This window comes from Pollicipes pollicipes, unplaced genomic scaffold (assembly GCF_011947565.3).
Source record: "Pollicipes pollicipes isolate AB1234 unplaced genomic scaffold, Ppol_2.1 Scaffold_58;HRSCAF=63_pilon_pilon_pilon, whole genome shotgun sequence".
NCBI lineage: Eukaryota > Metazoa > Arthropoda > Thecostraca > Pollicipedomorpha > Pollicipedidae > Pollicipes > Pollicipes pollicipes.
The window spans coordinates 12712-25060 of NW_023596776.1; the positions used below are offsets into that span (position 1 = coordinate 12712).

A 12349-nucleotide genomic window follows, 5' to 3' on the forward strand; every position below is an offset into this window, starting at 1 on the left:
TGCCTAGCAGCATGTGCACGTGAGTGAAATATACCAGCTGAAGCTGTGTGAAATGACAGGGTCCATACCTGCGTGCGGTGGCAGTCTTTGCCTATGTGGCGTGGTACGGTCCGTGCCTATCTACCGTGGCACGGTCCATACCTGCCTTCCTTTTTTAAAGGAAAATTGTCGGTCGAGTTCTTGTAGATTTCTTCGGGGAAAACCTCTTTGGGGATATCTTACGTCAAGGGCAGAACTTCTAGCAAACACAAGTAAACCGTATGAGCCAGGGGCGCATGTTCCAATGTTCTACACAGGTAACACCCAGGACGGATTTGGGTTTGCACCATGCCGCTTTGCTCTGAGAACTAGTCGCCGCCATCGGCACTTGATGCTAACAAAAAAGAACCCGAGGTAAGTGGTGTGTGCTCTGAAGCAAGTTCTAGATTGGGATATCAGACACCTCTAATGGCCTTGAAGTATGGGAACGCGCGCACATTGATAATGTCTTACGGTCGATAGTGGTGGCTATAAAACCCGACAAAATCACCGGCAAGTCATTCAGCGCGGATCACCCAGGGTATGTACCACACATTTGCATGCCGAAGCATATAGAGAACCACACAATTCAAGGTACCCTCCGAGGCAAACTCACGTGAACAACTGCGTTAGAAGTGTTTTCTGACAACTTTTGGAGTTTTCTTGGATGGCCCAGATAACCAACGCAGACAACCTATAATCCACCGCATGCATCTAATCGAGATGGCACCATCATCATTGAACACCAATACCAGGTCCATGCAAAAATCAGGGGATAGCGAAAATGTTTCACCAGGACAAACTGGACATTAATTTAATATTCAACGTTCCACGGCGTGGCTGCTGATAATCCCCCCCCCCCCCATCTTCCCACCAGCCTTTCAGCTAAAATGAATAGAGCATCGGGACGCAAACCAGTGTGTTGTTCTCATTCAATGTGTATTAAAGCATCCCGTTTCCTGGATCCAAGTCAAGAACTGACCTTTCAGGTCTTAATACTCGTACATACTTAATACTCGCTCGTACAGGTTTTATTGGAAATGAAACTGGATTGCCCTCGCGCTTGGTCTTCACTGGTGATGGTGGTTTGCTGGCTCTCTCACCTGTTTTGGAGCTTTTCCGGCCTTTGTGTGGCTGAGGACTGACGCCTTCTCTCGCCGAAACATATCCATTGCTGCAATGTTCATTGGTGTGCATGGTATACGATTCTTACTACCGGTAATCGCCATACTAGACAGGTAAGGTGACGGGGCTAAACCGACCATCGTTCAAAATAACCCACTGCATAGGTGTAGAAGCAGAGGGGGGGGGAGCAGGGGCATTCCCCCAGCACACGCTTTTCAAGGTGGGGGGGGGGGGGGGGGCAGCAATGTTAACTGGCACCCCCACTTTTCAGATTTAAGTTGCGTTTGGTTTACCTTTGTACCAGCTTAAACGTGCATGCCAATTCACCTAGTTTACCAGCCATCTTCCTCAAGATGCCTCACCTTTTTCGTTTGCACATTGGCGATCGTTTAGTGTCACAGCCGCAGAGCCGGTGCCACGCGGCCTATGGGAAATGCAACGCTGGGCGTCGATGCTGTTGTCAAGATTTGCCAACGCGCATGTTTAAAAAAAATGCTTCAAATTTGTATCAGCGACCAGTTCTGACCGAATGCTGAATATTTAAGACGAGCATGGTTAGTCATGTCAATAACAATTCGGGACCACATTTCAATTTACAATCTAATTTCAGGGGATCCTCGACGTTTCTGAAGGACAGAGAACAAAAGCTGGATCTTGAGTCTATGTGAAATTAAGTCTGGAGACAATAATCACGCCACCCGCGGCGATCAGGGATGTTGTTGCGTCAATGGAGGTTCCTGTGTTAATCCGGGATCAGCTGCGCGTGTCGGAAGGCCTCCCGCCTCAGGGAGAGGACCAATGTGATGTGATGTATCTCTCTTAGGGTCTCTGTATTGGCCAGAGGATCCCGCCCCGTGTCTCTAGAATGACACCCGGAAGACACCCTGTCATGGGACGGAATGGCCTTCATCCTTTGGACGGGAACAGTAACGTGCCCCTAGTGTTCCATTCAACCCCCAGCGCCCTAAAATATCCTTGTTAGACTATTTCGGAGCTGAGATAGGGGCCTCTGCTCTTTAACTGGCAGAAACGGCAAAACTTGCCAGAAATTGGCCCATATACAGGAAAATTCACCCATCTTGAACTGAAATGGCGCGCGATGTATTTAAGCCTCTGGCATTCATCACTCACTACCGCCATAAGGGCAGACCAATCCCACATCCACCCTGAAAACGCTCCCCTAAGCTACAGGATGTGCATACCAACTGCTCAACACGTAACCCAGGGCGCTGCAGGCCCGTCTGGCCCGCCGTATCTCATTTCCACCCCATGTCGTTTTTTTTTTGCTTGTTGTACATTTTTACAAAGACTGTTTTCTAAGCACTTCCAGCTAGAGTTCTTCGGGATAAATCACTGCTGAATGGGTAACCAATTTGTCTGTCGGGGGCGGGGCAGAAGCGTATTTCAGCAATAATTTTGTGGCTCTGGTGCAAACCAATACCATTTCCCAGCTGAAAGTGTTTCGTTAAATGTGCAAGGTCGAACAAATCGGCTTATGGAAATATTTGTGTTTAAACCAGTCCGCAAAGAATAACGTTTTCGCACCGCCATAGCGTTGATGGCATATGACTTAGTCCCATGATGACGTCAAATTATCACTACCCATAATGCAGTAAGGCGGGGTATTGTTCTATTGCAAGGCGTATTTCTTTAATGGCTAGTAAGGATGTCCAGGTTCTTGTATCATGTAGCAAAACACGTGGTTCGTGAATGAAACTTGCACAGTCTGCACAACATTGCTTCAGAGCCAATTAAAAGAATGTATATCCGAACCTTCCAAATGGATGGATTTCTGAGACCAGAGTTCAAGCTAAGCAGTGCTTGTTGTGTGAGCCCTGACCCCCCCCCCCCCCCCACCCGATCGTGCAATTCCAGGGCAACGGCAGAATTTGGTGGCGAACGTTTAGCGTGACAATGCTCGGCACGGTCTGTTCTGCCCCCTGATTTCAGCTGACGTTGGTACGGCCGCTACCATCGGCCGCAAGCTACACTTGTCAGGGGCAAATAGCATGACGTTCTTCACATCTGGAAATTGCGTTCACGAACGCCAGATATGGACGACTTGCCGATTTTATTGTTCTTGGACATGGACGACGTTTGGCCAATGGGGTGGCAAGATCAAGGCCAATAAAATTGCAATTGGCAGTCATTCATATCTGGCGTTTGTGAGCACAGTTTTCAGATACAGCGGGCCGTCCATTGGCTATCAATGTTGTGCAAGGTACGATGACGTTATCAAACAATGACTTACTGAGGAGAATACTTAATGAACAGAGAAATCGTGTTATCTAGAGCACTCTTGATAACACAATTTTTTGTGTGCTAACACAGAAAATAACTAAAACAGTACTAAAACAGAAGGCAGAGTTCTGTTTACTAACATGAGTACACAGGACTCAGTCCAGCAAACCGCTTTTTATTTTTCTGTAATGACAAGAGTACAGCATAATAATTTTTGAATTCCTTTGCTCATGACTTACAAATAAAGCTGTGCATCACTTGTGTACCTCTTGAGTTTGTGTCCTTTTCAAGTTATGCAAAAACATAGCGCAAAAGTTGCATTAAATATTTTGGTGGTAGCAACGTGATATAACAGGTACAAATCAAGACATTTCATTTTTCACTCTTTACATACCACCAGTAACACATGCTTTCAGAAATCGCAACCTCGAATTGTTGTCTTTGAGTAGATGTTTGGATGCGGGCTGCATTGTCGTTTTTTCTAATTATCACGCAATGCTCTGAGAAAACAAGTTATCACATGTTAAACAAGGCCGTTTTATCATCTTGAAAAGCTTTCATAGCAACTTGTGCATTTTATGGCATTTTATGTTTTTCAGCAACTGAGCTCAGGGTGCAATTTCCCATTCGGATGGAAGACTGGCCCCCGACTTGGGTTCCACCCCCCTCCCCCCAAATTTATGAACGAAGTAGGCCAAAGCCGATGAGAACCGCGTTCACAGGTTATTTTGGGGTAGGTTGGGTCATTTGTGGCTACAAAGACCCCCCCCCCCCCTTACTCATTTTGCGAAGCTGCACCCTACCTAGACTACATTACTGTGATCGAACGAGGAATGCCTTAATTCACCAGAGCACTGGAAAGGTTGTCCTCCGGACCATTTCGATTCCTCAGCAATTTTGTTCTCTATGATGACACAAAAAAACGGCGTAACCTTTGGCGCAGCTCAGGCTATTTTGCCTCGCGACCACATCGGGGAGGGGGAGGGCATGTTCAAACATTCCCACTTAACAGTTTATGGCTAGATAAGAAAGAAGCAAACGTGACAGGCCTGGCCAATTTCACCCGCTTATTTTGCATGATGAATATGACCGTGGACGCCATCAGTCACACATTCAGCATCCGTGACATCACATACCGTTGTGAACGAGATCAAACGCGTGAGTATCATCGTTTCTCAGTGCGTCTCAGGCGGGGTGTGCATCAGAATCACTCCAAAGTGCTGACGAAGCCTGGAGTCAAGGTCATGCTAATGCCACACTGGGTCAGCATCGGGCCACTTAAATGGAGGCTATTTTTATATCCTTTTGCATGCGTGCCATACGTATCTTCGACGCTGGTTTGGAATTATGCCGGCCATTCGGATGAATTTATCGCATACAGAAGTGATTAGAGAACATCATGGGCATCTCGCAATTTTGCATCCATGGGTGCACATCTGAAAGGGAGAGAAGATGGTTTAGGTGCAGCCTTTCCGAAAATTACCAGCATAGTTGTGGGGGTTTTGGTAGCAAAGTTATGAAATGTCGGGTACATGGTTCAAGAAATAGGACTCAATGTTGCTGTTTACGCTTCTTTGAGTAACAGCAAGTTTTGCGCACTGCTTTCGTCATTATCAACGTGAATGACAAGGTTTTAGTCTAAACCTCCTTGAGCCTCTTTCCACATTATAATACTGAATGGCTTCAAAAATGGATATGCAGCGTTCACCGGCGTGTAGAGATATCGAAGGAAACGTTAGCAGGTGGGTATGGGCACAGTCTCCCGGGAAGCGGGTGGACTGAGTGGAGCCTCACCGGTGAAGGCCTGTACGCAAAATAGTAAGTAATTTTTGTCCGACGCCCACAAGATGATCTCGCAAGACCTCCGATAATGACCTATATGAACTCGTGGTGTGACTAACCGCTAGTGTACAGGCAAGGAAACCAGTCGATGAACTGCATCGCAGCGGTGGAAAATAAGAAAGGAAGCTGCAAATAGCTCCACGTGGGGCCAAATTGACATGCAAACCTTCACCGATGACGTAGCTTGGTGACGTGACCGGACAATGATTCACTTTGTCTATAAATGGGTCAAAATAAGCACATGTCATGCATAGAAAATTTCATGAACCTTTACGACGGAGTTTGCAATTGTCAAATTCTGCAAGGAAATTGTCTTTAGCCCCGGCGCTCGCGGGTCGACAGCATGCTGCCGAGGTTGGCACCGGCTGTAATCTCACTGTTAGCTTCGACATGTAGTGGGCTTGCCAAGTAATTGTTTCTGACGCTAAGGTGTAGCGAGCGGCCGCATCCCCCTGACTCACGAGTTACATTTATTATCGCGCAGGGTTTTCGTTTCACACGGCCATAAGTCTGCGATGCGTTGTTTTTAGCGAGGGTCCAGCGCTAGGTAAGTACCTTTTGGCATGACGCTCGTAACATCGTTCAAGTTCGCGGTATTATGGTTCAAAATGTGGCTCAAAGAGGGCAGTATTTTACTAGTGCGAATGTGAAGCCAAAGTGATAAAACGGTTTTGTCCTGCAGGCTATACATCACCATGCGCGCCGCTGTGCTCGTGCTGCTCGTTGGGGCGGCGTCCTCCTTTGTGGAGAAGTCCGAATGGAACGCCTTCAAGCAGGAACACGGCAAGGCCTACGCCAACCCTATCGAGGAGTTCTACAGGATGAAGGTAACGCGTTCATTTTCCAACCGCATGCTAAACGATGAACTACGCATTAGTAAGTCGTCGCTTTAAGGCCACCATAGTGCCCAGTTCCTCCATGCAATGCTCCCATTCTCATGAACACTGCTTCATAACTATCACTGTTTGCAGATGCGCAAGGGCAAGCCCAATGGTGTAGTAAAGTTGCAGCAATGTTACTAAAGGCGCTACAAAATAGGCAAAATAGATGCGGACACGTGTACAGCAACACCAACACTTATTTCGTATGCGCCCACTTCTAGGGTTTCCTTCAAGCCGTCTCATAGGATTAGGGGGAAAATGAGGGATGTGCAATTAGGCACACTTTCAAAACACAGTGTTACATTTCAAAGTAGTCATTATCCTCTAGATGCATGTCACTCGGGGTCTAACTGCGCCCGATACTGCCTCAACCGCTCCTGCATTTGACCGTAGTGTGGAGTTTTTAAGGTGCATCAACTGCAAATGGGCATGCCTTAACGCGCCGTAATGCAAGGCTTCTCGTGGGCAACGTGTTTGGTATTCCACTGAGGCATCGCACAGAAGTTGAAGAATTGCCGTGCATGTACTTCGTGCACAAGAGGAGGAGGAGCTGCATAGAAGCGGCAATCGATGTTCGGGCTGCTCTTTTACAAACATCGTCGCGGTGCATCATTCTTCCAATGAGTTGTTCGTCATTCTCTAGAAATCAGTAAACCCATGGCACGTGCCATTTAACAGTACTATGAACGCGTTGCCATTGCCGAGTTGACGCGCCAAGCTGTCAAGTGAAAAATATGGTATCATACCGTAACCTCCTGCGCAGAGTGTACGAGTGTTGTTTATAATCGTGTAGCCGATTGGGTCTGTTCGACTCTGAGTCACTTCGACTGTGTCCTTGTCGTAACAAGCTACGCGCTTGTGCGTTGAAAGTTGTACGATCACGCAAACAAACTTGCTTCCTTTCGCAGGTTTATGCCGACAACAAGGCGTACGTCAACAAGCACATGAAGGAGCACGCCGAGGGAAAGCACACCTTCACGGTGGCCCTCAACAAGTTTGCTGACCTGACCACCGAGGAGTGGAGCCGCACATACAAGGGCCTCATCAGGGGCAGCAGCCAGCCCCACGAGACCCACCAGCCGACCGGCAAGCAGGCTCCCAGCAGCATGGACTGGCGCCAGTACGGCGTGGTGACCGGGGTCAAGGACCAGGGCCAGTGCGGCTCGTGCTGGGCGTTCTCGGCTACCGGCGGCTTGGAGGGCGCCTGGGCGAGAGCCGGCAAATTCATGCTCCCTCAAAGCGAGCAGCAGTTGGTTGACTGCTCCCACACTTACGGAAATCAGGGATGCAACGGAGGACTCATGGATTTGGCCTTCCGGTACGTAAAACTGAGCGTCCATCACCTCGCCAGAGTACAATATCGCTACAGGTTAGCTTCGAAGTTGCATCGTCATCGTTCAGCTGATTTTATTCCAAAGGTAATCACATATCTTTGGTCAACAATATGTGTGGGGGGTAAAAGGATTTGATCATCAGAGATCGGGTAACTTTTTACGCTAAGCCCTTTGAAAGCTATAAAAAGCTGTCATTTGGTTGATAACTGAGAAGAATGGCCGGAGCTGCAATGATGGTTGAACTGAAATGCGAACTCCGTATTTTGGTAGGTACAAACAATCGTAACGTGCCAAAGGAAGACAATTTTCTACGCGTCATGATTTGGTAAACGGCTATGTTGAGGAGGATATCTATGTATCATGTGTAGTTTGATTCGTTAAACTGGCATCACAGCCTCCCGAAACCCAAGGAGCACGTGTTTATATAACTTGTTTGCTATATATCAAATTATTCTGAAATGTTGAAAATAACATTGAAATACTACTATGGTTAAGCGTACCAGTTCAGGCACATTTCATGAGCTACCTGGTGATGCATTTTGCAATTAGTATGAACGACAACCGAAGCTTAACCGCAGTCAGTACAACATATTATCGAACTGTGTTGTCAAAATTGCTGCACATCTTGTTTGATTCATAAAAAATTAATGCGAACTATTATACGCATATATATATATATATAAATATATACATATATATATATACACATATAATATATAAACTTTACATATAGAATCGGGATGACTGCCGAAAGCCCAATCTCCATGGACCTCACTGTATATGAGGCATACCTTGTTATTGGACTGGCCTCTTAAACTGCCCCGCGCTTCTGAAAAATAGCTTAAATGTGGTTGATGACGGCATTGCTCTTGCATGGATCCAGGCGAGGATAATGAGGGCGTCGAAATAACATGGCTAATGGTATCAAACCCATCGACGTTCTGTTTATTATGATGCAATAGTTAGTATTGGTTCAGTAAAAAGAGTGTCGCGGAAATACCGATCAACTTGTAATACCCATTACCATTCCAACCGAACTTCACTCATTTCAATTTGGTCACTGCACTTACGTCGAAGTCGTGCATCGTAGTTGCGGGTAAGAACGTCCTTACGTGGGACTGGCTGTTCGTATGTATGCCATCGTTCGCAGGTACATCCAGGCGCACGGCGGAATCGAGTCGGAGGATTCTTACCCCTACACCGCCAAAGACGGCACGTGCCAAGACTACGGCACCAATGTGGCTCTGCTCTCCTCCTGGGTGGACATCCCGTCTGGCAGCGAGAGCTCCTTGTTGGATGCCGCCGGCAACGTGGGCCCCATCTCGGTGGCGATCGACGCCTCCCACCAGTCGTTCCAGCTCTACTCGAGCGGCATCTATAGCGAGACAAGCTGCTCGAGCTCCCAACTGGACCACGGCGTGCTGGTCGTCGGCTACGGCAGCGGCTACTGGCTCGTCAAGAACTCTTGGGGCGCTGGCTGGGGACAGGGGAGGCTATATCATGATGACCCGCAACGGTAAGCAACCAGTGCGGTATCGCCACCGAGGCCTCCTACCCCCGCGAGTCTAAGCGTTGATGAAAGCTCAAGGTGCGTACTTGCTGATACAAATGTAATGGTAGAAACCTCGTTTTACCACTTACTCGTGGGCACTTGTGGCCTACGCTGAAGGTTTGGTTTGTACTAAAACATTGCTCAAAATATACACCTAATATCACTGTGGTGTTTTTTTGGTGGCTGCGCGATTATTTCGAATGCAAAGTTGCCCATGCGTACTGAGGTGACCACCAGTGACGCCAAAAATGTTTAAAACATTTTAACTGGTGTCGTAACTTTGCAAACCGTAAGCGCTGCAGGTCCGCAAGCATTGGAGGGGAGCATTCTCTGAAAGAAATAAAAACGTAAAACTGAATTGGCCAAGTCTGCTGCATTGACAACTAAGAGCCGTTAACCCGCGTTATTATACGTATGCAGTGACACCCTTAGCGCGGGATGGTATCTTTTCTTCTGAGCCCCGAATCACTGACCATCACGTTAAGGCAGGCTAGCATCAATTAAGAAGGGGGCATTTAAAGGCAGTGGTCTAGTCTTTTGGGTTTTTCAAAATGCTATCTCTATAGATATATGATCAAGCTATTAATATTGACAGCAATGAAAACGGCATTGGAGGCTTGCAACAAAGTCAACTCGAAAGTTATTTTTATCATTGATGGTATCGATTGCTGCATGCACTGCACGATTGCGAGCAAAGCTCTCCTAGGGATAAATTGCACTATTCATCGGAACGGAAATGGCTAATACGTGATGCAATCCATTGTGCATCCGTGACAACCTAGTCCTTCACGGAAAATCATGATTCCGTAGCCCGTTAGCCGTGGGCTATTCCTTCGGTGGCAAGTTTCTTCACTTCACCGGCGACAACTAACATCACAATGCCGGAAAAAATAGCGTCACGTGTTCCCGACAGAAAAGACGTGACCGCGTGAAATTTGCCCTCGTTTTGAGCCAGATAAGCCTTGAGCGCCGTGGCCGAGTACGCTGGAGGTCAATCAGTACAGAAATCTTAAAAAAGTACTATCAGATATTACCGCGATCGGAGGGAGCGCCTAGGTGTATGATCTTATTGTGATTTGGCCTGGACGATAACATAACAGTTGTGAGACCTTATTCAGTGCCCGTGGTGTGAAATGCAGCGGGTAGCCATCAAACCGTCCAGGATCGCAGCATCCAGAATAGCATCAGTTCATAGCATCCAATATTGCGACACCAAGCGTTCATAACATCTAAAATGCTTCCAATACCGTACCCATTGCGGGCGTTCACGGCAGCTCAGCGCGAAACGTCCAAAGCCGCAACATCTAATGTTCACAGCATCCAGCGATCAAGACGTTCAATAGTTTTGGTTGCTGCCGCTAGGTGCCACTACTATAACATATCTTTCCCAACTCCTGTCGCTAGATGACACGATAATGCCACATGCCCCTCTTTTGTTCACAGATGGCATAACCAATCCGACGTTCAAGCCACAATCACGTGATAGGTACAGTGGAACGCGGTTTCTATGAATTAACTAGAGTGCCTGGCGGCCGTGTCCGGCTAGGCGCGGCCGCGCTCAGGGGCCCGCAGGCGGACTGAGCGCAGGCGCGCCGGGCGAGGGCGCGGCAGGAGACGCGGCGCCCGACGCGGGCTCCGCCGGAACCACTACGCCCGCAGGCCAGGCGGGCCCTCCCGCCTCCGCTGCTGCCGCCGGCCCTGGCTTCGTGCAGAAGCTGGGTGGCGTGACGAGCGAGGCTGGCGATGACGTCGAGGGTTTCATGCCGAAGGACAAGGAGCTCATCTTTAAGCGCTTCGGTGTGTGAGAGAGACGGTGCGGTGACGCCGCGGCGGCCCGCCGCCACCGCCGCGGGTGCGGCAGCTGCTGCAGGCGGATATCCTTCGGTGTGTGAGAGAGACGGTGCGGTGACGCCGCGGCGGCCCGCCGCCACCGCCGCGGGTGCGGCAGCTGCTGCAGGCGGATATCCTTCGGTGTGGAGAGAGACGGTGCGGTGACGCTGCGGCGGCCCGCCGCCACCGCCGCGGGTGCGGCGGCTGATGCTGGCGGATATCGTCCCGTCCGGCTCGATATGCGATCACATTTTTGTCGACCTGAGGTGGCCCTGGTAGCGAAGTTGAAAACTTTCTGCAGTGAAGAAGGTTGAGACTTAGAATGCCTACTAAAATGTCAATTCATTTTGTCGCCTGATCAATGTGACAGCTGTATGACAGATATGGGTTCATCACGATTCCTAGGTTTCGCACAGTTTCTGAACACTGTAACACCTAGTCAATGAGCACTATGGACGGATATTCTCAGGTTTGGGTAAGCTATCGACAGTCGCCAAACAATGACATCAGTTTTAGTGCCATTTGCCATCATCCCATGCTGTAAAAGCTACATGCACACTGCTTCTAAACAATGACTCAAATGACTACCGCATGTATGCTCATTTGACCCGAGGGCCTTCATTGTCCAGCTGGGTGTCGCCAGCGTACCGGACTATAGTGATACGGGAACCGCTTATGCGTGATGGGATGAAGCGCGCGATGTCCTTGCTGGAGACGTTTTTACAGCAACGACCCAAGACATGACCTTTGAAATGTGCCAATGGTGATCCTTTTTGGTTCTGATATCGTCTGATCCACCATAGCACGCTTCGTGTGTCCCTACAAGTAGCTCTGGACCCAGTCTGTATATGTTTGGAGCTGCCACAGCTTCGTTATCAACAATGATTGGCCCACTACGTCCAAACAGTGACTCAAGTCGTCCAAAGTCAGAAGTGTTACTTCTGGTCGGTCCATGCTTTGTAGCACCTGATCGGAAATCGATAAAAGCGCCGTGTAAGTTGAGTTATTTTCCATGATGACATGCTGGTCCGAACTGAAAAGGTGATGGTAACCTTAAAAAGATGATTGTAACCTTACTTGCCTAGTTCTACCACCAAATTCTCGCACCGGCTCGCGGTGTCGTACGTGCTAATCCGTTTGTGTCATAAATCCTAAAATTGTATAGGTGAAGCATACTCCGACAATACTTCCTAAATGTTCCGATTGGCACCCTAAAGCGTTTAAAGGTACTTTCTTCGGAAACGTTGTCGTTTTCATCTGCTCGCTGCCCACCGCCTAGTGTGAGACGCAGGACATGCGGGCCGCAGCCCTCGGAGATTAAAAGCCGGGCGCCGGGGTTTTTGTTATGACTTTCGAGCGCGCAAGGCCAGAACGTGAGATGATTTTTCACTTCTTAATTATGAACAAAAGTGATCATTTGAGGCCAAAATAAGTTGATGCGAATGCAAATTCATGACCCCGTTTGATCTAAGATCTACGTTTACAATGTCCTTGTACATCCCATAAAAAATTCCGGCACAGCTTCT

General features: G+C 48.4%; 1 pseudogene; it reads left to right on the forward strand.

Moving 5' to 3' along the window:
* The first annotated feature begins 5913 nt into the window (after positions 1 to 5913).
* Positions 5914 to 10798, forward strand: LOC119104125 (procathepsin L-like; annotated as a pseudogene).
* Positions 10799 to 12349: the final 1551 nt, after the last annotated feature.